Below are 21,564 nucleotides of genomic sequence, written 5' to 3'. Positions count from 1 at the left end.
AGGGTATGTAAAAGAAAAACAACAGTAATGGAAAATGCCATATACAGGCGTCAATACGATAGGCTTTGAAAGGCAAACTGAGTAATTTAGGCTCAGTGTGGCAGAGTAGATCCAAAGAATAAATGGTCATTTATTTTTCTTTCTTTTTTGAGACAGGGTCTCATTCTGTCACTGGGGCTGGAATGCAGTGGCACAATCTCTGCTCACTGCACCCTCCACTTCCCAGGTTCAAGCAATTCTCCTGCCTCAGCCCCCCGAGTAGCGGGGATTACAGGAACACACCACTACATCTGGCTAATTTTTGTATTTTTAGTAGAGACAGGGTTTTGCCACATTGGCCAGGCTGGTCTCAAACTCCTGATCTCAAGTGATCTGCCCACCTCGGCCTCCCAAAGTGCTGGGATTACAGGCATGAACCACTGCGCCTGGCCTAATGGTCATTTCTAAAAAGGAAGATGACTTCTGTACCCACACACACAATGAAGAGGTAATGAATATCTGCTCAAAGAAGGTAGCAGCAGTAACTCACAGAGAGGAATGATAACACGAGATGCTATCAGTAGGAAGAGATGACAATATCAGGTTATTGACCAGATAGCAGAGATGGAAAAAAATAAGTAAATAGCTTTTTTAGGGTATTCATCAACAATATTGTTAATTAATAATGAATAGCAACTAGCATTTACTGAGCTTTGGTATGTGCCAGGCACTGCACTAAATACTTCTTCTGTGTTATCGGATTTAATTCTCACTACCAACTTTTGTGGTAGGTACTCTAATTAGTCTGTTTCAGTTAAGAAAACGGAGGTTTGGAGAGAATAAATAACTTGTCTAAATTCATAAAACCAGCAATAAACAGGACTGGAATTTGGAAGCCAACATGCTAATTTTACAGTCCATATTCTTAACCATTAGGACATATGGCCCTAACGTTTTCAGTTGCATGCCAAGGGTAACGTACACCAATTAAGCAAGGAAGAGAGCTGTGGAAACCAGTGTTCCAGGACACCGGAAGGCTACAAGCAGAGTCATTGTTAAGAAGATAACTCACCCTTCTTTCTCTTCACAATGAGGCTTTTGGCCTTGAAGAAGCTAAATTTCATTCAAAGCCTAGGAGAACCTGCTGTTTATGAACATTCCTGTAAAAGGAAGTGCACAGGTGGTTCCTGTTAGTTCCATTGGCACTGTGATGTAATCTCTGACATTATCACAGGCAGCTGTGTGCCTCATAGGACACCAAGGGGCCAAAGAAAAGTATACTTCAGTATATTGTCTCTTTTCCAGCGAATGTGGCTGCCCGCTTCCAGGGTAGTTCAGCACCCTTGGCTAATAAAACAGGAACCTGAGCCTCGACTACAGTGGATGTGGGAATGTTCTCTTCCTATCAATTTTTGTATACCACTTAAAAATGCTTACAGCTGGCTTTGGAGGAAGAGCGGTTAAAATCAAACGTACTCACTCTGAGACATTCAAATATCCAGGATATAAGCCACTGAGCAACTGCAAATTTGCTACAGCAAATTAGGGCTCAGGTGGATTCACTGAACTGGAGCTCATTAAAGCCACAGGCAGTTTAGAAGCCACTCAGACAGAAATGATAGCTGAAACCAAGACAATGGGTAAACGCACAATTGGGGTGGTGGGGGTGAGTAAGTGGGTCAAGGACTGAAGTCACTCCCACAATTAAAGGACAGGAGCATAAAGAAAACCAGTGGCAGAAACCAAGAAGAAACCAGAAATGGAAGAACTAAGCTTCCCATCTCCAGTCATCAAATCTTCTCCCGTACACTGTTCAGATCTGTGTTAAATCCAGCCCTGCCCCACCACCCGTGACTCCTCAGTTTGACCCCTCGCTATTGCCTGCCTGTTCTGGGTCAGAGAACTCCTCCACTACACCAACATAGTGAATTAACTGAACTCCATACATGATCATGACATGACTGGAAAGTTCTATAGCCTGTATATCAACCTGACAGTGTGTGGACAGGGGTAGGCATTAAAAAAAAGATACCTTTTTCTGGTGTGTCAATTGCACACAGTGGAAAGTGACTGTTAATCTTGTACACGAAACATAAAATTTCATCACAATTTCACGCCTGCAGTGGGCTACTTTTCAATATGCCCCAGCCTTCTCCTGGGAAGAGGTGCACGTTGGTGGAGTAACTTAAGGCACTGGCCAAAATAGGTTAGACTTGTGCTTATCCAAATTATGTGAAGGAGAAAGACAGAAAGAAGATGCACAAAGGGGAGGAAATTTCCAATATGAATTCAAATCCCACAGTTCTCACGCATTCGTCTCTGATGTATAGGAGAATGGGTAACCTGGGTTTGAATCCTGGCTCTACCAGTTCCTAGTTATATGACCCCAAAGGCAAATTACCTAACTTCTCCCTGACTCCATTTTTCTATTTGTAAATGGAAATGGAATACTCAAAGGGCTGAATTAAGCATGGACATCTAGGGAGGGTTTGCATAGCACAGCACCTGGCATACTGTAAAGAACCAAGAAATGACAGCTCTTATCTGTAAACACCAAGTTTGTACCACTCTATTAAAGCATTCCAAAGCTTTTTTTTTTTTTTTTTTTTGAGACAGAGTCTCACTCTTCCACCCAGGTTGGAGTGCAGTGGTGCAATCTCAGCTCACTGCAGCCTCTGCCTCCTGGGTTCAAGCAATTCTCCTGCCTCAGCCTCCCAAGTAGCTGGGATTACAGGCGCCCGCCACCATGCCCGGCTAATTTTTATATTTTTAGTAGAAACGAGGTTTCCCCATGTTGGCCAGGCTGGTCTCGAACTCCTGACCTCAAGTGATTCACCCACCTCGGCCTCCCAAAGTGCTGGGATTACAGGCGTGAGCTACCACACCCAGCCCCCAAAGCTTTTTTCAGTCCAAAATTGTTATTAGACAAGAAAATGTCTATTTTGATAAGCAGCCTTGCCATATCATTCACAGCCTGTCCCAAAGGATACTTTTAGCTCCATATGCAAAAATAAGAGTAAATTTAAATACCCAGTTTCTGACCCATCTGGAAATTAGAAGCACCCAGGATAACAGAAGCCAAGTCAAAATCACTTTAGTTAACATTTATTAAGTGTAAGACACTGAACTGAAAACAACAGAACAGATCTTAGTGGTGAGATTAATAGTCGGTATGAACACCAATGATTAAGTAAAGTACTTTACTGAGGATACTGCTCTGAAATGCACATGAGAGGAAGCACACAGGAAAAACCAGTGTCACCAAGATCCCTGCTGATCAAGGACAGCTGTTAACTGGTTTCCAGGAGGGGTACACAAATGTACACAGACATTTATATAATCTTTTGTTGTCTAGGCACCAAGTCTTGTGTATTCAGCAATCACTCAAATCATGAGAAGGAATTCAGGGAGGGAGGAGCAGCTTAAAAACAGGTCTGGCCTGAAGCAGGAAGACCTGTTTCAAGTCACAGGCAGCATTAGCAGGAAGAAGCCAATGAAAAGTCTGCAGCTGAAGACTGAAGAAAGTTGCCTTCCCTTCCTTTCTCCTCTCACCCTAATTCCAACAGGACCTCTTCAGTCTCATCTGACTGCCCCCTCTACATGATAGGTTTCACTGATTGCTTCCATTTTTTCCAAAGAAAACTTCGTCTTATTGGCTATCAGTCATTTCTCAAAATTACGAATTTTAAAGAGGGGGGAATATTGGAGTAAATAGAACTTTTGTTTGTCATTCCACCCATAGAATGATTGCAACAAATCAATGTAATAAGAAGAGAGGTCAACCTTTCACTTACTCTATTATACTACAAGAACCTTGAAGGCAAGCATGCTTTATACATTTTTGAATCTGATCTCAGAATACAATATAAGATACATAAAAGGATAATGACATGCAATGAATACATCATTCTAAAGACAAGAACAAGTGTTTTAATTTTTTTTGAATTCCCATTTAACAGCTCCAAGATGTTTCAGCCATTATCTTTTTATTTCAAGTGAATTAAGCTACTTTCAGAATATAACAAAAGGACTTTTCTATTAATAGTTTCCTTTAGATTTGCTTCTAAAAACCAGGCAATTTAGCTTGGTGTTTCCAACAAAAATGCTGTAAGACCAATTTAATTTACACATCCGAACAGTCCTGTTCTAGAAGCTAAGGGACTAGCTCAGAATATTGAAAACTGATGTTAAAAACAAAAACAAAAAAGAATCAGGTATTTAACCTACCTACCTTTTCTTTTTTTTGAGATGGAGTTTCACTCTTGTTGCCCAGGCTGGAGTGCAATGGCGCAATCTTGGCTCACTGCAACCTCCACCTCCCAGGTTCAAGCGATTCTCCTGCCTCAGCCGCCTGAGTAACTGGGATTACAGGCAACATGCCATCACATCCAGCTAATTTTGTATTTTTAGTAGAGACAGGGTTTCTCCGTGTTGGTCAGGCTGGTCTCGAACTCCCAACCTCAGGTGATCCGCCCGCCTCGGCCTCCCAAAGTGCTAGGATTACAGGCATGAGCCACCGTGCCCAGCCAACCTACCTTTTCTGTACTAACTAGATCTCAAAGAGTTGATGAGGGAAAGTTTCTCTTCATAAAAATATTCTAATAACTAAAACAGGAAAACAATAAAAATATCACCATTTTGCAAACCCTGATAAAATAATGGATCTAGGCAATGGTTATCAATGGTCATGAACACTACAAAAAGCAAGACAACCAATATTACCTGACTGGGGTGAGAAGTATAGGCCACCACCTACGAAGTAGTTTTGCCAAAAAATAGAAACTGAATCAAATCAAGATCTGATTACTATTTGCAGGAATTAAAACAACAAAAGAGCACTTTATATTATTCATTAAATAAAAAGCATTACAACAGGTGGTAGCCTGTTTTGTTTTTTTTAATTATGATAACCAAACAAGAACGTCTTGATAAATGAACATAACATTTCTTCACGTTCTCTTTGTGATTATCTTCATCTTAAAAGATGAGGAAAGTCCATCAAGTGTCAGCATGTTTATGGATGTATTTATTTATTGTGATAAGACAAAATGTACAACTTTGTACAAGTCAGGAGTTGCCTATCTCAAAAATACTTTCTTTCACCAAGCAAGGTGGCTCATGCCTGTAATCCCAGCACTTTGGGAGGCCAAGATGGGCGGATCACAAGGTCAGGAGATCGAGACCATCCTGGCTAACACAGTGAAACTTCATCTCTACTAAAAATACCAAAAAAATTAGCCAGGTGTGGTGGCGGGCGCCTGTGGTCCCAGCTACTCAGGAGGCTGAGGCAGGAGAATGGCGTGAACCCGGCAGGCGGAGCTTGCAGTGAGCCGAGATCGTGCCACTGCACTCCAGCCTGGGTGACAGAGTGAGACTCTCATCTCAAAAAAGAAAAAAAAAAAAATTATTTCCTAGCATTACTAAACTTCCTTTCACTTGGAAAACTACAGCACAGCTGAGCCAAGAAGTAACTGGTCCCTGCTTTTAAAACAACAGCTTGAGGAGTAATAAGCAAAGAAGCTGGATGCAGTTGAGTGACCTCAGAGGAGACAGATCACTGTGAGGAGCCCACTTTCAACTGAATTGGCACCAGCTGTTCTCAAAGTGCTCCAAGACACACTGGGGGTCCTCAGGCACCTTTCAGGACGTCCATGACATCAAAATTATCATTATAATAATGCAAACAGGTCATTCACAACTTTCATAGGCTGACACAAAGCACTGATGATCAAAGCCAGGGTGTGTACTTTTTTTTTTTTTTTTACACACCTTAAACACATTTTTGCTGGCCCCTTAGCACGAATCAAGGCAGTGGCACCACCAGTATAGGTCCTCATAACCACTGTGAACTCACAGTGGAAAAAAAAGATGGTTTCCTATAAAAATATCCTTGATGAAACAGTGAACATTAGCAATTGCATGACATCTCAACCTCTTGAGTATGTGCCTTTTCCACCTTTTTAATATTCTTTGTGCTGAATTAGGAAAGTTCACATGAAGGAGCTGTGCAGCATACTGAAGTATGGAAGTTGTCTCAAGGAAAAGAATTTATGCCAACTGTTTGATCAGCAAGCTGAACTAGCAGCTTTTGTTTATAGAATATCATTTTTACACGACATAAAAACTGAAAGTATTAGAATTGAAAGTTGGATAGCTGGCAGACACTTTCTCAAACGCAATTTATATATCCATTAGAAAACAAATACATTTGTTGAAATCAGCAGTCATCTCTTGAAAAGTCTTCTTCTCCTCCAGCTTTATTGAGATATAATTGGTATACAAAAACCTGCATATAATCAATGTATAGAATTTGGTGAGTTTGGACAAATGTATACACTCCTGTATTTGGTATTATAAAATGTGCTAACATTTAATTCCATGAGCCAATATTTCCAAATCATACATTAAGAAAGATCCAAAATGAAAGAAAGACCAATGGATTTAAATACAACAAAGTGAGAAATGTTTACTGATATGGCTTCAGATTCCACACAGCAAATAAACTTTAATGTATGTAACATTTACCATCTCCACAATCCAGGTGATAAACGCGTCCATCACCTCCAAAGTGTCCTCGTGTTTTATTTTTATTTTGTGTGTGTTAAAAACACTTAACATGAGATCTACCCTCTACAAATTTTTAAGGACACAATACCGTCTTATTAACTGTCTGCATATTAGGAAAGCTGTCACACTCTTGGTGGCGGATACAATTTTTCTAAGTATGTAATTTTTGTTTGAAGGCTTAACTTTTATCATTGGCAACAAATACATCAGTTATTATTTTTTTTGAATCCAACTGGGGTTGGATTTTCTTCACATATTCCAACCAAACGACAAATCACAACAGATTGAATGCAGAAGCAGTTATGAGAATCTAGCTGCTTCTACGAAACCAGACATTATAGAGAACTGCAAGAATGTAAAACTATACCACTCTTTCCCTAAACTGTCTTTGTAAAGGTATTTTTCATACGGAAGTGTTATTTGTGTTCATATACACAAAGGATATTATGCTTTGATTTTTGGTTTTTATGACACAGGGTTTCACTCTGTCACTCAAGCTGGAGTGCAGTGGTGTGATCAGTCTTTGAGGTCCTTAATAATTGTTAAGAGCATGAAGCGGTATTGAAACAAGTCTGAAAACTGCAGCTCCAAGAATATGGAGCTGAGGTCAAGGCTGTGCTTGTTCAAGTGAGCTTTCAGGAATTACCTTATTCTTTGAATTCCTGTTTGAACAAACACTAAAAGTTGGAAGCTCAGTAGAGCCCAATGTCAGGCCTAGAGCACCAAGAACCACCAGCCACAGCCATCCTGAGAAAGGGCCTTATGAGTAGAATATTTTGTATTAGGCTCGGGGGTGAGGTTAGAAGACCTCGGGTTGGGGAAGTCAGCAGCACTTTTTCCTTCTTAGCTCAGCACGTACCTCATTCTTGAGATTTTGGTCTCAAAAATAGCTAACCAGGCCAGGCATGGTGGCTCACATCTGTAATCCCAGCACTTTGGGAGGCCGAGGTGGGCAGATCATTTGAGGTCAGGAGTTCAAGACCAGCCTGGCCAACATGGTGAAACCTTGTCTCTACTAAAAATACAAAAAAATTAGCCAAGTATGGTGACATGCACTTGTAGTCCCAGCTACTCAGGTGGCTGAGGCAGGAGAATCGCTTGAACCCAGGAGGTGGAGGTTGCAGTGAGCCAAGACCATGCCACTGTACTCCAGCCTGGGCAACAGAGCCAGACTCCATCTCAAAAAAAAAAAGAAAAGAAAAAAGCAAACCATATCAGTCCAGACTAGCAGACTGGTAGATTAAGGAAGCTGAGGTGAACTGTTTCCTCTGGTTAACTCAAGAAATATCAAAAACAGCCATCCCAACCAACAGAAATCTCTGCCTTTTTAACAGACTGGTAAACTCTTCAGTACCAGACTTACCACAAAAGTCACATAAACCTTAAGAACTGGGGCCAGAAGTATAGTCTCAGCTCTCAAACATTTTTTTCTGTGCTTAAGAGATGTGTAGCCAAGAGCTCACAAACACAGTGTCTACGGTGAGTGAGCCCCTATGGAGACTTTGCCCTTAGATCTGAGTGAAACGGCAAGGTTCTGAGCAATTAAGCGACAGCATCCACCTGAACCCATCCTGGGCTTTGGGTGGAGAAATGGAGAAAAGGTTTTAGGGGCAGGGGCAAGAGCAGGGAAGTCACTACAGTAAGCCACATGACAAATAATGACTTGCTTCCTCCTACAAAGGCCAAACATTGATTTGTTCCCCCCTACTTTGAGACAGAGTCTCACACTGTCAACCAGGCTGGAGTGTAGTGGCACAATGTCAGCTCACTGCAACCTCCGCCTCCCTGGCTCAAGCAATGCTCCCATCTTAGCCACCCAAGTACCTGGGACCACAGGCATGTGCCACCACACCCAGTTAATTTTTGTATTTTTTGTAGAGATGGGGTTTCACTATGTTGCCCAGGTTGGTCTCGAACTCCTGAGCTCAGGCCATCCATCTGCCTCGGCCTCCCAAAGTGTTGGGATTACAGGCGTACACCATCAAGACTGACCAAACCATTGATTTCTAATGCTATTATGCTACTATTGATAGATATGGTACATAAAGATCTTCTATTAGTTTCTCATGGAGCAATAACAAAATAAAAGTCTGCCTTGTACTGATGCCCTATATCCTTTACTAAGTGGCCCCAATCACAAATTACAGTCTTTTTACTTTGCTTTTTTTTTTAAACATAGGGAGTATTTCCAGCATATACTAAACTGGAGGAAAGAGTACAATACTACAAGGAACCTTCCTGAACTTCTTACCTACCTTCAATTTATGGCCCGTCTTACTTCATCTGCAACTGCCCCACCTCCCCACCCCAGCTTATTATACAGTCATTTTTAATCAGTTTTTGTTTTGTTTTGTTTTGTTTTTTGAGACAGAGTTTCACTTTTGTTGCCCTGGCTGGAGTGCAATGGTGCGATCTCGACTCACTGAAACCTCTGCCTCCCGCATTCAAGCGATTCTCCTGTCTCAGCCACCTGAATAGCTGGGATTATAGGCGCATGCCATCACGACCAGGTAATTTTTGTATTTTTAGTAGAGATGGGGTTTCATCACATTGGTCAGGCTGGTCTCGAACTCCTGACCTCAGGTGATTCACCCACCTCGGCCTCCCAAAGTGCTGGGATTACAGGCATGAGCCACCACGCCCGGCCCCAGTCAGTTTTCTTATTTAAAAAAAAAGGATTTTAGGAAAACAGACTAACACATTAAAGAAGTAACTCACCTAGAATCTTAATGCCCACAACTGATATTAACTGAACTGTTTTTATTTGAACATTCACACTCATACAGATACGAATTAATAGTACATGGACAATTTAGAGTTGTACATGAAAATTAACTTATTCTCTTGTTACAGAATTAGGATTATCCTAATGACGTGATTTTGTAAACTTTTGCCACCATGTACTAACAATTTCCATGGAGAAGAAGAATAAATGCCTACTGCTGCACAGTTTAGGTTGTTTCTAATTTTTCAGGATATTAGAATATTATCATGAACAGCTACATATATAAATCTAGTGAACATCTATTAACATAGACTAGCAAATGTTAAACATGCAATAACGTAGAGAAAAATGGACTCCCAGGTAACGCAAAATACAGCAACTGCTATAACCACTGATGCTGCAAGACCAGGAAAAGTAGCTCCTTTGGATAGGGTGACAGCTAGAAACATTAACTAGGGATTAAGACTGATATTGGCTGGGTGCGTTGGTTCATGCCTGTAATCCCAGTACTTTAGGAGGCTGAGGCAGGTGGATCACTTGAGGCCAGGAGTTCAACACTAGCCTGGACAACATGGTGAAACTCCGTCTATATTAAAAATACAAAAATTAGCCAGGTGTGGTAACACATGCCTGTAATCTCAGCTACCTGGGAGTCTGAGGCACGAGAATCCCTTGAACACAGTGGGGCAGAGGCTGTAGTGAGCCAAAGATCGCGCCACTGCACTCCAGCCTGGTCCAGAGAGAGAGAGAGAGACACTGTCAGGGAAAGGGAAAGGGGAAGGGGAAGGGGAAGGGGAAGGGGAAGGAGAAGGGGAAGGGGAAGGGCAGTAATACTGATGATCCTGACCCTGTGTAGGCCTAGGCTAAAGTGTGTGTTTGTGTCTTAGTTTTATATATAAAAAAATTTTTTTAATAAAAGAAAATATTTTTGTACCACTATAGAATGTGCTTGTGTTTGAAGCTGTGTTGTTACAAGAGTCAAAAGTTAAAAACCATTTATAAGTTTATAAAACAAAAAAGTTAAGCTAAGCTTTGTTTATTATTGAAGAAAAAATACTTTTTAAATGAACGTAGTGTAGCCTAGACATGGTGTTTATAACGTCTACAGTAGTGAGTGTACAGTCATGCCCTAGGCCTTCACATTCACTCACCACCCACTCACTGACTCACCCAGAGCAACTTCCAGTCCAGACACATGCGAAGTGTCCTATGCAGGTGGACCATGTTTAATCTTTTTTACCATATTTTTACTGTACCTTTTCTATGTTTACAGATGTTTAGATAGACAAATACCATTATGTTCCAGTTGCCTACAGTATTCAGGACACTAACCAGCTGCACAGGTTTGCAGCCTAGGAACAATGGGCTATACCATATAGCCTAGGTGTGTAGTAGGCTATGTTATCCACATTTGTGTAAGTGCAGCCTGCGATGTTCACACAATGACGAAATCACCTAATGATACATTTCTCAGAATATATCCCTGTTCAGTGATACATAGTTGTCTATGTATGTAGAATTCCCCTACACCAGGGGAAATAAACAATAGAAAATACAACAGAAGAAAAAACGGCATTCACAGTAGAAACAAAAGCTGAAGTAACTAGGAATTACTGTAACAAAGAAGACGAGATCATTACGGAAAAAAAAAAAAAAAAATTTGACCTCCACTGAATAAAACATAAACACCACTGATAAGTAGTTTCCACTCGGGATATAGATCAGTGTCACCGGAGGAGATTTTTAAAAACACAATTGCTGGACTCTACTCTCTACAGATTACAATTCAGTTCATCTGTGGTCAATGGGATTTTTTTTTTTTTTAAAGCTACCTAGCAAATTCTAATATAAAGCCATGGATGAAAACTACCAGGTTAAACATGTTTTTAAAATAACACAGGAGGGACTCATTCTTCTAGATATCAAAATATTTAAATAAGTTGTAGCAATAAAAATAAAAGCAAAATCCACTGTGAAATTAGAACAGAAACAGACAAATTGATCAGAACAGAGCAGGGAGCCTAAAAAGGTAAGAGAGAGAATAGAAAGTGTGTGTGTGTCTGTGTCTGCGTCTGCATATATACGAGTGGGTGGACCTTGATATATGATATAGGTAGCATCATAAACAACCAGGTTATTTAGTAAATGAGTATAGGATACTCCACCGCATTAGTAATCAGATAATTGCAAGTAAGAGCAATAACATATCATTTTGTGCTGGATTGCTCCATCTGTTGCATCAGATTGGAAAAAATTATAAGGTCAGAAAATGCCACATGCTAGCAAGAATGCGGGGAGCAACAGCTGGTGAAAGCGTCAACGAGGTAACAATCTGGCCATACCTAAGGGAATTATGCACATGCCAGAGAGAGGGTCCCCTGGGGGCAAGAAGAACACGAGTGGGCATAGGTGATGAAGGGGAAAGATAGAATAAAATAAGGTGGGAGACTCTACATGGACCAATCATGACGGTGTGCCATGAAGTGAGCGCTAACTCCAGTGTGAGCCCCTGAGCTGGGGAGGGAGCGGAGCGGGGCAGCTCCTCATCATAGGCCCCTTCACCCAATCAGCAGGTGTTCAGTCTCTATATACCAGGAACTGCATCCCATCCTAGGGACCCAGCAGCAAAGATCGAGCCCTAACCCTCATAGGGGTTACGTCCTAGTGAAGGAAACAATAAAAAGTACACAAATAAGATGATGATAAGAGTGTGATAACAGCTACAACGGAACTAAGACAGTGACAGTGACAGAGAGTAATGGAAAGAGGGTTTCACTAATGAAAGGATCGCCAGAGGTGAGCTCCCGCAGGTCTGCAAAAAGAAAATAAACCAGGCATTCCGCAAGCCGAGAAAAGAGATCCCAAGAACTGCGTTCAAGGGCCTGGCATGGTGGCTCACGCCTGTAATCCCAGCACTTTGGGAGGCTGAGGCGGGCGGATCACGAGGTCAGGAGATCCAGACCATCCTGGCTAACACGGTGAAATCCAGTCTCTACTGAAAATACAAAAAAAAAAATTAGCCGGGCGCCTGTAGTCCCAGCTACTCGGGAGGCTGAGGCAGGAGAACGGCGGCGTGAACCCGGGAGGCGGAGCTTGCAGGGAGCTGAGATCGCGCCACTGCACTCCAGCCTGGGGGACAGAGCAAGACTCCGTCTCAAAAAGAACTGCGTTCAAGGTCATCAAATACAAAGTTGTCATAGTACAGGTGAGAGTGTGTTCTAAAGATGACTTTCAGGTACTTTCTGTCATTCAGCTCCCAGAAGCAACCTTTAAAATGCCTGTTATAAAAAATGTAAACTATAAGGATTATTGTGAGAGTCCAACATACCGTGATTAAAGAAACCAAACTTTTGAAGGGGAAGGGGGAGGAGACAGTATCAATACGAACGTTCTATGTCTGTAAAAAAAAAAAAAAAGTTTCTGGAAAATTACTAGGATCCACAAACTTTTCCGTCACTCCTTAAAAAGTAATTGACTACTCATATTTTTTCCCCAGCACTGTGCCAGGAAATGAAATTAAGTATTAAATTTTCTGTCTTTGCTTCAATTGTATAAAATGCAGGATTCTATTTTATATATGTACTTTTTTTATGGATAAAAGAAAACATTTATTGCATGCTTGCAATCTGCAAGGCCCTGTTCCCTGAGCTTCTGCACATTGGAGCTCACTTATATTCACAACAAAATACTATATTATTTCCACTTTAGAGATGGAACAACAGAGGTTAAGAAACTTGCCTAAAGTCAAAGTACGGCCGGGCGCGGTGGCTCACGCTTGTAATCCCAGCACTTTGGGAGGCCGAGGCAGGTGGATCACCTGAGGTCGGGAGTTCAAGACCAGCCTGACCAACATGGAGAAACCCTGTCTCTACTAAAAATACAAAATTAGCCGGGGTGGTGGCACATGCCTGTAATCCCAGCTACTCAGGAGGCTGAGGCAGGAGAATCGCTTGAACCCAGGAGACGGAGGTTGAGGTGAGCCAAGATCGCGCCATTGCACTCCAGCCTGGGCAAAAAGAGTGAAACTCTGTCTCAAAAAAAATAAATAAATAAATAAAGTCAAAGTACTAGTAAGCAGCAAAGCAGGGATTCAAACTTAACTCTTTCAAAGTGTTAACCACTAAACGTTTCCCCCTAGAGTGGCTGGCCCCTGCAGTGGCTGTAGCACATGGCCTTAGAATTTATTAGAAATGCAAATCGCCAGGATCCCCCCTCCCAGACCTACTGATTAGAAATTCTGGGGCTGGAAGGCAGCTACCTAAGGTCTGATAAGCCCTCCATGTGATCCCAAGGTATGCCAAAGTTTGAGAACCACTGGTAGAAATTTTTCATACTGAGCTTAATGGGAGAGGTGAAATTACTACCATTTTGAAACTTCTGAAATATAAAATTTGTATCTGATTTTAAATGACTATGAAGAAATCAAAATAGTGTTAATTCATTTCCTCACTACTCAACTTCTTTCTCCCAAACTTGATAAAATGCCTAATCTCTATCCTGATTATACTACGTACAAAAAGGATACTCTGATGAGCGTTACAGCACAGAGGTCTGAACTCACTCTTCAGAAGTAATCAGAAGCCATAATAGGAAGAGAAAAAACAACATCTTGAATATAGCAGAAGCTTGATAAATCTTGGGCCATAACTCCAAATTCTGATCCCAGGCTCAACTCCAAATTTTTACATGACTTCAACAGTCTTCTCAATGCCAAAAAAGAAGTTACAACCCCGAGAAATAGTTGATTAACAAGATTCAAACTGCTTTAAGTGCACATACAGAGAAACTGTCCAAGAGTATGTTTTTATCAGGAGTGAAGCTAAGGGATGTCTAATTACACATCAGACCTTCTGACAATATTCACAGCAAAAGGGGTTCACTTTATCCCTGTCCCTGCATACACCTGCTGTGTATGGCATCCTACCTGACCCTTCTCTTTTCAAAGCTGTACCTAGAACAGGAGTCTTTTCTCCCCAACTCAAGTACTCAGTTTGAGCCGTATAGCTCTATGTGTATTCAAGTTTGCCTATTTCTAATAAGGCCTTTTTTGTTGTTAAACGGATGGAAGAAAGAGTATGAGAAATAAGTATATTCAAGCACCTACCATAATCTGAAATCTACCATAAGCCAAATAACTCCATGAAGCCATTCACTTGCATACTCAAGTCAGTAATTTTATAAATTTCAGGTTCCTACTTATTCCAAAAATTTAAAACATAAAATTGAAGACTAAGGAGTACTTAGTCCAAGCTTGGACAACCGGAGAGCTATAAACCTGTCTTTAAATGCTTAATGACCTGATTAAGGTCATCAAAGGTGAAGAGAGCTCTAGGAATCAGCCTTTTAATCTTCCTGGCTACTTACAACCACCCACTTTTCCATGCCCACATTCTCCTAAGGGCTGAAGGCATTGCCAAGAACGACCTTCCTAGAAGGGCTGAATCCTATTTATTTTCTCTCTCCCAAATCTCCATCAAATCCCCTGAGAACTAGCAGTGTTCTGGTAAGAAACAAATTATCATTGCTCTCCTCCCCATCCACAGTTCAGTGCAACTGAAATAAACATACACACACCCCAACCACTGAAAGACTTTCTCAGATTCCTATCAAAGTCCAAAGTTGTCTTCAAAACATCTTGCAAAATGCAATCGTACCAGTTAGTCTTTAATCTCTACTAACATTGCCATTTCTATACCCAAAATGGGTATTGCAACCGCTATGTATTTTCATCTCCCTTCTCTAACCATCAGTAACAAGCAACCCAATCAGTAATAAACGAGCCTGATAAATAGCTCCTATCTTCAGAGAGAAAAGAATGGTCTCCTCTCTTTCATAAGTAAAGCAAGCTGATAATGTTCTACTAAATAGGAAGACTAAATGATTCTTCAAGAAAAAAAAAAACATTTATATGCCTGGGAAAACATCTTGGTTTTTTGTTTGTTTTTTGTTTTTTTACTTAAGCATCTGTTCATAGTAGGTAGCAAATAATCTTGCCACACATATGCATTTTACTACTTCTTTTAAAGAATCAGTAATCTAAGAGAGCAAAGCATAAGACTGCTCAAAGAGCTAAGTCCCAGTTTACATAAAATTTAAACAAAACACAAGCCATTAAAAACTACTCAACTACTCATAAATAAAGACCAATACATCTAGACTTTGGTCTGGGTTTCTGAACACAGGGAGAATCAGAGGGTTCGACAGGAGAGGTTATTTCTGAAATCATAGGCATGCCTCAAAGATATCACGTGTTCCATTCCAGACCACCTTAGTAAAACTTACACTGCAATAAGGCGAGCAACAAAAATTTTTCTGCTTTCCAAGTGCATACAGAAGTTATATTTACCATACACCATAGTCTATTATGCTGGCAATAGCATTAGGTCTTAATTTTAAAGTGCTTTATTATTTTTTTTAAATGCTAGTGATCATCCGAGCCTTCAGGGAGTCAAAATCTTTTTGCCGGTGGACAGTTTTGCCTTGATGTTGACGGCTGCTGACTTAACAAGGTGCTGGCTACTGAAAGAAGGGATGGCTGTGGCAATTTCTTAAAATAAGAAAACAATGAGGCCAGGCACTGTGGCTCACGCCTGTAATCCTAGCACTTTGGGAGGCCGAGGCAGGTGGATTGCCTGAGCTCAGGCATTCAAGACCAGCCTGGTCAACACAGTGAAACCCCGTCTCTACTAGAATACAAAAAATTAGCCAGGCGTGGTGGTGTGCACCTGTAATCCCAGCTACTCGGGAGGCTGAGACAGGAGAATCTCTTAAACCTGGGAGGCAGAGGTTGCAGTGAGCCAAGATCACGCCATTGCACTCCAGCCTGGGCAACAGAGCGAGACTCCGTCTCAAAAAAAAAAAAAATGAAGTTTGCCACATCGACTGACTCTGCCTTTCACAAAAGATTTCTCTTTTGGTAGCATTTTACCCACAGTAAAACCTCATTCACAATTGAAGTCAATCCTATCATACCCTGCCACTGCTTAATTAACTAAGTTTATAGAATATTCTAAATCCTTCATTGTCATTTCAACAATGTTCACAGCATCTTCACCAAGAACATATTCCCTCTCAAGAAACCACTTTCTTTGCTCATTCAGAAGAAGCAACTCTTCATCCATTCAAGTTTGATAATGAGATTGCAGCAATTCAGTCACATTTTCAGGGTTCACTTCTAATTCTAGTTCTCTTACTATTTCCACCACATCTGCAGGTACTTCTTCCACTGAAGTCTTGAACCCCTCAAAGTCATCCATGAGGGCTGGAATCAACTTCTTCTAAACTCCTGTTAATGTTGATATTTTGACCTCCTCCCTTGAATCACAAATGCCCTTAATGGCATCTAGAACTGTGAATCCTTTCCAGGTTTTCAATTTACTTAACCAAGATCCATCAGAAGAATCACTATCTATGGCAGCTATAGCTTTACAAGATGTGCTTCTTAAATAATAAGTCTTGAAAGTTGAAATGACTCCTAGATCCATGGGTACAGAGTGGGTGTTGTGATAGCAGGTATGAAAACATTAATTTCCTTGTACATCTCCATCAGAGCTCTTGGGTGACCAGGTGCATTGTCAATGAACAGCACTGTTCAATGGTACCTTTTTTTCTGAGCAGTGGGTCTCAACAGTGAGCTTAACAGATTCAGTAAACCATGCTGTAAACAGATGTACTGTCATCCAGGCTTTGTCATTCCATTTATAGAGCACAGGCAGAGTAGATTTTGCATAATGCTTAACGATTTTTGGAATGGTAAATGAGCACTGGCTTCAACTTAAAGTCACCGGCTGCACTAGCTCCAAACAAAAGAGTCAGCCTGGCCTTTGAGACAAGGCATTGACTTCCCTCTAGCTAAGAAAGTCCAATATGGCATCTTCTTCCAATATAAGGCTGTTTCGTCTACACTGAAAATGTGTTGTTCAGTGTAGCCACCTTCATCAATGATCTTAGCTAGATATTCTGGATAACTTGCTATAGCTTCTATATCAGCATTTGCTGCTTCACCATGCACTTTTATGTTAGGGAAGCAGCTTCTTTCCTTAAACCTTGTGAACCAACCTCTTCTAGCTTCCAACTTTTCTTCTGCAACTTCCTTACCTCTCTCAGCCTCCAGCGAATTGAAGAGTTAGGGTTTTGCTCTGCTGGCTTAAGGGAATGCTGTGGCTGGTTTCATCTTCTACCCAGACCACTAAAACCTTCTCTGTATCAGCAATAAAGCTGTTTCACTTTCTTATCATTGGGGCGTTCAGTGGAGTAGCACTTTTTATTTCTTTCAAGAACCTTTCCTTTGCATTCAGAGCTCGGTTGTTTGGTGCAAGAGGCCTAGATGTTGGCCTGTCTTGGCTTTTGTCATGACCTCCTCACTAAGCTCACTCATTTCTAGCTTTCTGATTTAAAGTGGGAGACATGCAACTCTCCATTCATTTGAATACTTAGATGCCAACATAGAGTTATTAATTGGCCTCATTTCAATATTGTTGTGTCTCAGGGAATAGGGAGGCCTGGAGTGAGGAAGAGATATGGGGAATGGCCAGTTGGTGGAGATATCAGAACATAGGCAACATTTATTAATTAAGTTCACCATATTATACAGGTGTGGTTCATGGAGCCCCAAAACAACTAGAATCGTAACATCAAAGATCACTGACCAGAGATCACCATAACAGATAGAATACCAATGAAAAGGTTTGCAATATTGTAAGAATTACCAAGATACGACAGAGACACATAAAATGAACATACCTATTGGAAAAATAGCACCAACAGACTTGCAGGGGTGCCAACGAACCTTCAGTTTGTAAAAAACACAGTATCTTCAGAGAGCAAGCCTGACTAACAAATTCCTTCACTTTTAATTCAAAGTGAAGGAATACCCTTTCCTTCTGAACGGATCCCATCTAATAAAACTCAAGACTTAAGTCATTCATTACAACTCTGTCTGTATTGCAATTAGGGGAGAAATAGTTGCAGTACCTTTGTATCTTTTTCAGTGAAATGTTTATAACAAGGAAAAACAAAAATCTGTTTGAAAACTCCAATAAGCAGCCCCCAGTGCACCATCTAGTGGAAGTCAGGTAGTGTCGTAATTAATTTAAAAAAAGAAAAAAGTCACAGAAACTCTGAAAACCATTGGGGGAGTGGGAGGAGTCAAAGCTTCAGGTAAGAATACCGGCAAATACTTTACAAACAGCCAAAATATCTTTCCAGTGTCCCACACTGCAAGAGGGCTGGGCTTATGAGAATAAATGATTCATTTTCTGTGTAATCAACAGATGATAAAAGTTCCTTTATGGAATTTTTGCTTGGGTGCTAGAAATTTTGACAGGAGAGTAAAAGTTAAATAAAGCCACTAAAACATAAATCAGTAAATAAATGCAGGGCTAGAGTGACAGCCTCGTGTAAGAGTTGCCTTATATGTTACATTAATATGTTAAAATGTACATATGAAACAGAGGTATTAGCCACAAAACAATAGATAACTTCATGATTAGAACAGTTACATTCAGGCCCGGTGCAGTGGCTCACGCCTGTAATCCCAGCACTTTGGGAGGCCAAGGCAGGCAGATCACTTGAGGTCAGGAGTTCGAGACCAGCCTGGCCAACATGGCGAAACCCACCTCTACAAAAATACAGGAAAAAAAAAATAGCTGGGCGTGGTGGCATGCACCTGTAGTCCCAGCTACTCGGGAGGCGAGGCAGGAGAATCGCTTGAACCTAGGAGACAGAGATCACAATGAGCCACTGCACTCCAGCCTGGACAACAGAGTGAGACTCTACCTCAAAAAAAAAAAAAAAAAAAAGGGTTCCCTTCAGTAATCCATAAGACATTTTCATGTTCCTGATAACTAGTAAATTTAACCTAACCTAACAATTCTCTAGAATTCCCTAAGCCTTAACATCATGCAAGAGATTACTCCCAACTACCCATTTCAGCCTGTCCCACACTAAAGCCCAAACTCCTTTGGTCGAGTTATTCTAATCAAGAAATTAATTTTCAACCCATCTATAAATGTACAGTAAACACTTCTCAAAACAAAGTCATAAGTCATGATCAAAATGCACTTCACTTCATTAGTATTTTCCTTCTGCATATCAATTATTTCTATTCAATTCAAAAAACGGTACCGAAATTCGATGCTGAGCTAGAGATGCAAACACGAATAAGGTTCTCTAATTTGGAAAGCTTCCCAAAATTTAAAATAGAGATTTTCACACAGCACTACTAACTTTTGTTTGTTTTGCCTATGCGGAAAATTACCTTTCACCTGAAATTCAAACTAGCTTAGCAACCTGGATGGAAAGAAAAACCTCAGAGACAATATTCCTTTACTTGAAAATAACCATCTCCACCTCTGACCTGTGTACACGGGATCGAATTGGTATGCAGAAGCTGCCTTGATGGCAGGAATCTTACCCAGATTTTGGATTACATCCATTACAGGTATAAAATAAAGTAGGAGTAAACTGAGGCAGGATTCCTTTCATCTCCAGGGCTTTCAGTTGACATACCTGTAAAATGGACATGCTACGCACAGCCTGCTTCAGAAGAGTAGGAGGATGGCATACTGTATAATTGATAGAGTGCTAAGAGCTTCACAATTAAGTGGAAATACTGTTTTTGTAAAACCTGAGTGAACCTGAGCATAGAAAACTCTCCAAGGGCCATAGCTGTGACATTACCGCTAAAACTCAGTGACCTTCATCAATTCACTTGTAAACAAGCAATATACTGAGCACGTCAAAGGAAAGGTAGCAACAATTCAAGATACTTCTTTGTAAGTAAATCAAATCACGTAATTAATAGCCCAGGATTTACCTGCAAACTATTACTGCCTGACTAGCAGGTGCATCCCCAAAGCCTCAAGTTCAGAGACTGTTTTTGGAAAGCCCTCCTCCCTTTTTTAATGTGAATATTGTTTTTAAAAATTAGAAAAAGAAAAAAAAAATCACAATTCTACTCCCACCCATGGCACTGTGACAGAAACAGTGGTCCCACCCCCACAATCCTTTCAAACCTGCACAGGCATTCCTCACGAACACTCGTCCCCCTCATTCCTACTTCACCGCTCCCCACTTCAGCCCAGACAAAGGTGAGTTACTCGGCTGGGTCTACCTGTCACTTAAGCAAAAGCCCCCACACAGATTCACGCGAAAGGCTGCTTTTAATTTTTTAAATAGTAAATAAGTAAATAAATAATGCTATCGTGTAGACAGCATTACACGGCCAAACGCCTGTTCTCAGAAAACATGTAATTAACACGACCCAAGTGAAGACGCCTTTCTGGCTTAGGGGAAGAAAAAAAAAAGAAGCCAGCCAGCTTATCGCTCCCTTTCAGTAGGTTCTTTTCCCCGAGGAGCCGGACTCTGACTCAACTCCGCAGTTCTCCCTCCACCTGCCGGTCCTCCCCGCCCTGGGTCGGCCCCGTCGCCGCCCCAGCCCGGAGTCCCGCGAGTCACCAGGGGTCTCCAGAGGTCCTCAGGGTCCCGCCCGAGGCGGCCCCGCCCCTGCCCCGGCCCCGCCCCCACCTCCCCGCAAGGTGCCCGCCGCGGGCTCCCGGGCTGAGGCGCCTAGAGGCCGGCAGGAGGCTCCGGAGGACCGGGGCCCCGCTCGGCCCGGTCGCCGGCTCTGGGAGCAGCTTCGGGGGCCGAACCCACCGCCCGCACCTAGCCCGGGGCTCAGACAGGCGCTCCCCAGCGGCGCCCCATTACCTGCTCTGGGCAGCCGCGGTCGGCGAGCAGGAGGCGCACTCGCTCTGGCCCCTGCAGCCCCGGGCCCCGAGGCAAGGAGACAGCGACCGCCACCGCCGCAGAGGACAATCGGGAGCCAACGGGCTCTGCACCGCCGCGGCGGGCGCAGAACGCACGAGCCCAGTGGGAGCCCGGCCCCCGCCTCCAGCCCTGCTAGTAACCAACACGGCCCCCACCCTCGTGGGGGCGGGGCCGACGCTGGAGGGGCGGGGCGGAGCCGCACCGCCCGCGGGGTAAGAGAGGCCTGCTGATAGGCTGCGAAGGCGGTAGGCGTCTCAGACTTGAAGACAGCCCCTCCAGCAGAACTCCCTCATTGGTCGGAAAGAGAAACCAAAGCTGGGCTCTGATTGGTGACAGCTCTGTAGTTCCTCCTCCTACCCGCAGTCCCCGCAAGTTCCGCCCCTGCCCGCCTAGTTCGCTAGCCCTTGGTTCCCCACACCCAGGTGGCTGCAGGCTGGGGTGTGTTTCATGGACGAGCAACCTCCCTGAAGAGAACCCCGGATACGCAGGTTCATTCGCCAGATGCGCATTTTCTTAAGCTCCTG

The 21,564-nt window shown here is 42.2% G+C and overlaps 1 protein-coding gene across 9 annotated transcripts in view; it reads right to left on the bottom strand.

The window, feature by feature from the left end:
• Positions 1–21,181, bottom strand: part of MPP7 (membrane palmitoylated protein 7) — a 252,173-nt gene extending 230,992 nt beyond the window's left edge. For 4 of the 9 annotated variants that reach the window (XM_009214166.4, XM_009214164.3, XM_009214167.3 and 1 more), the window contains exon 1: positions 20,981–21,181. The gene's annotated coding sequence lies outside the window, so the exon portion shown is untranslated. Of the gene's footprint in view, positions 1–1,051; positions 2,573–20,980 lie in introns of those variants that run through there. The other 5 variants (XM_017962633.3, XM_017962631.3, XM_031652425.1 and 2 more) reach the window with 3 other exon arrangements.
• Positions 21,182–21,564: the final 383 nt, after the last annotated feature.

The sequence above is a fragment of the Papio anubis genome, chromosome 11, assembly GCF_008728515.1.
Source record: "Papio anubis isolate 15944 chromosome 11, Panubis1.0, whole genome shotgun sequence".
NCBI classification, from domain to species: domain Eukaryota; kingdom Metazoa; phylum Chordata; class Mammalia; order Primates; family Cercopithecidae; genus Papio; species Papio anubis.
Note: the sequence above shows the minus strand (reverse complement) of the source record. Positions and strands in the feature narration are given on the sequence as shown.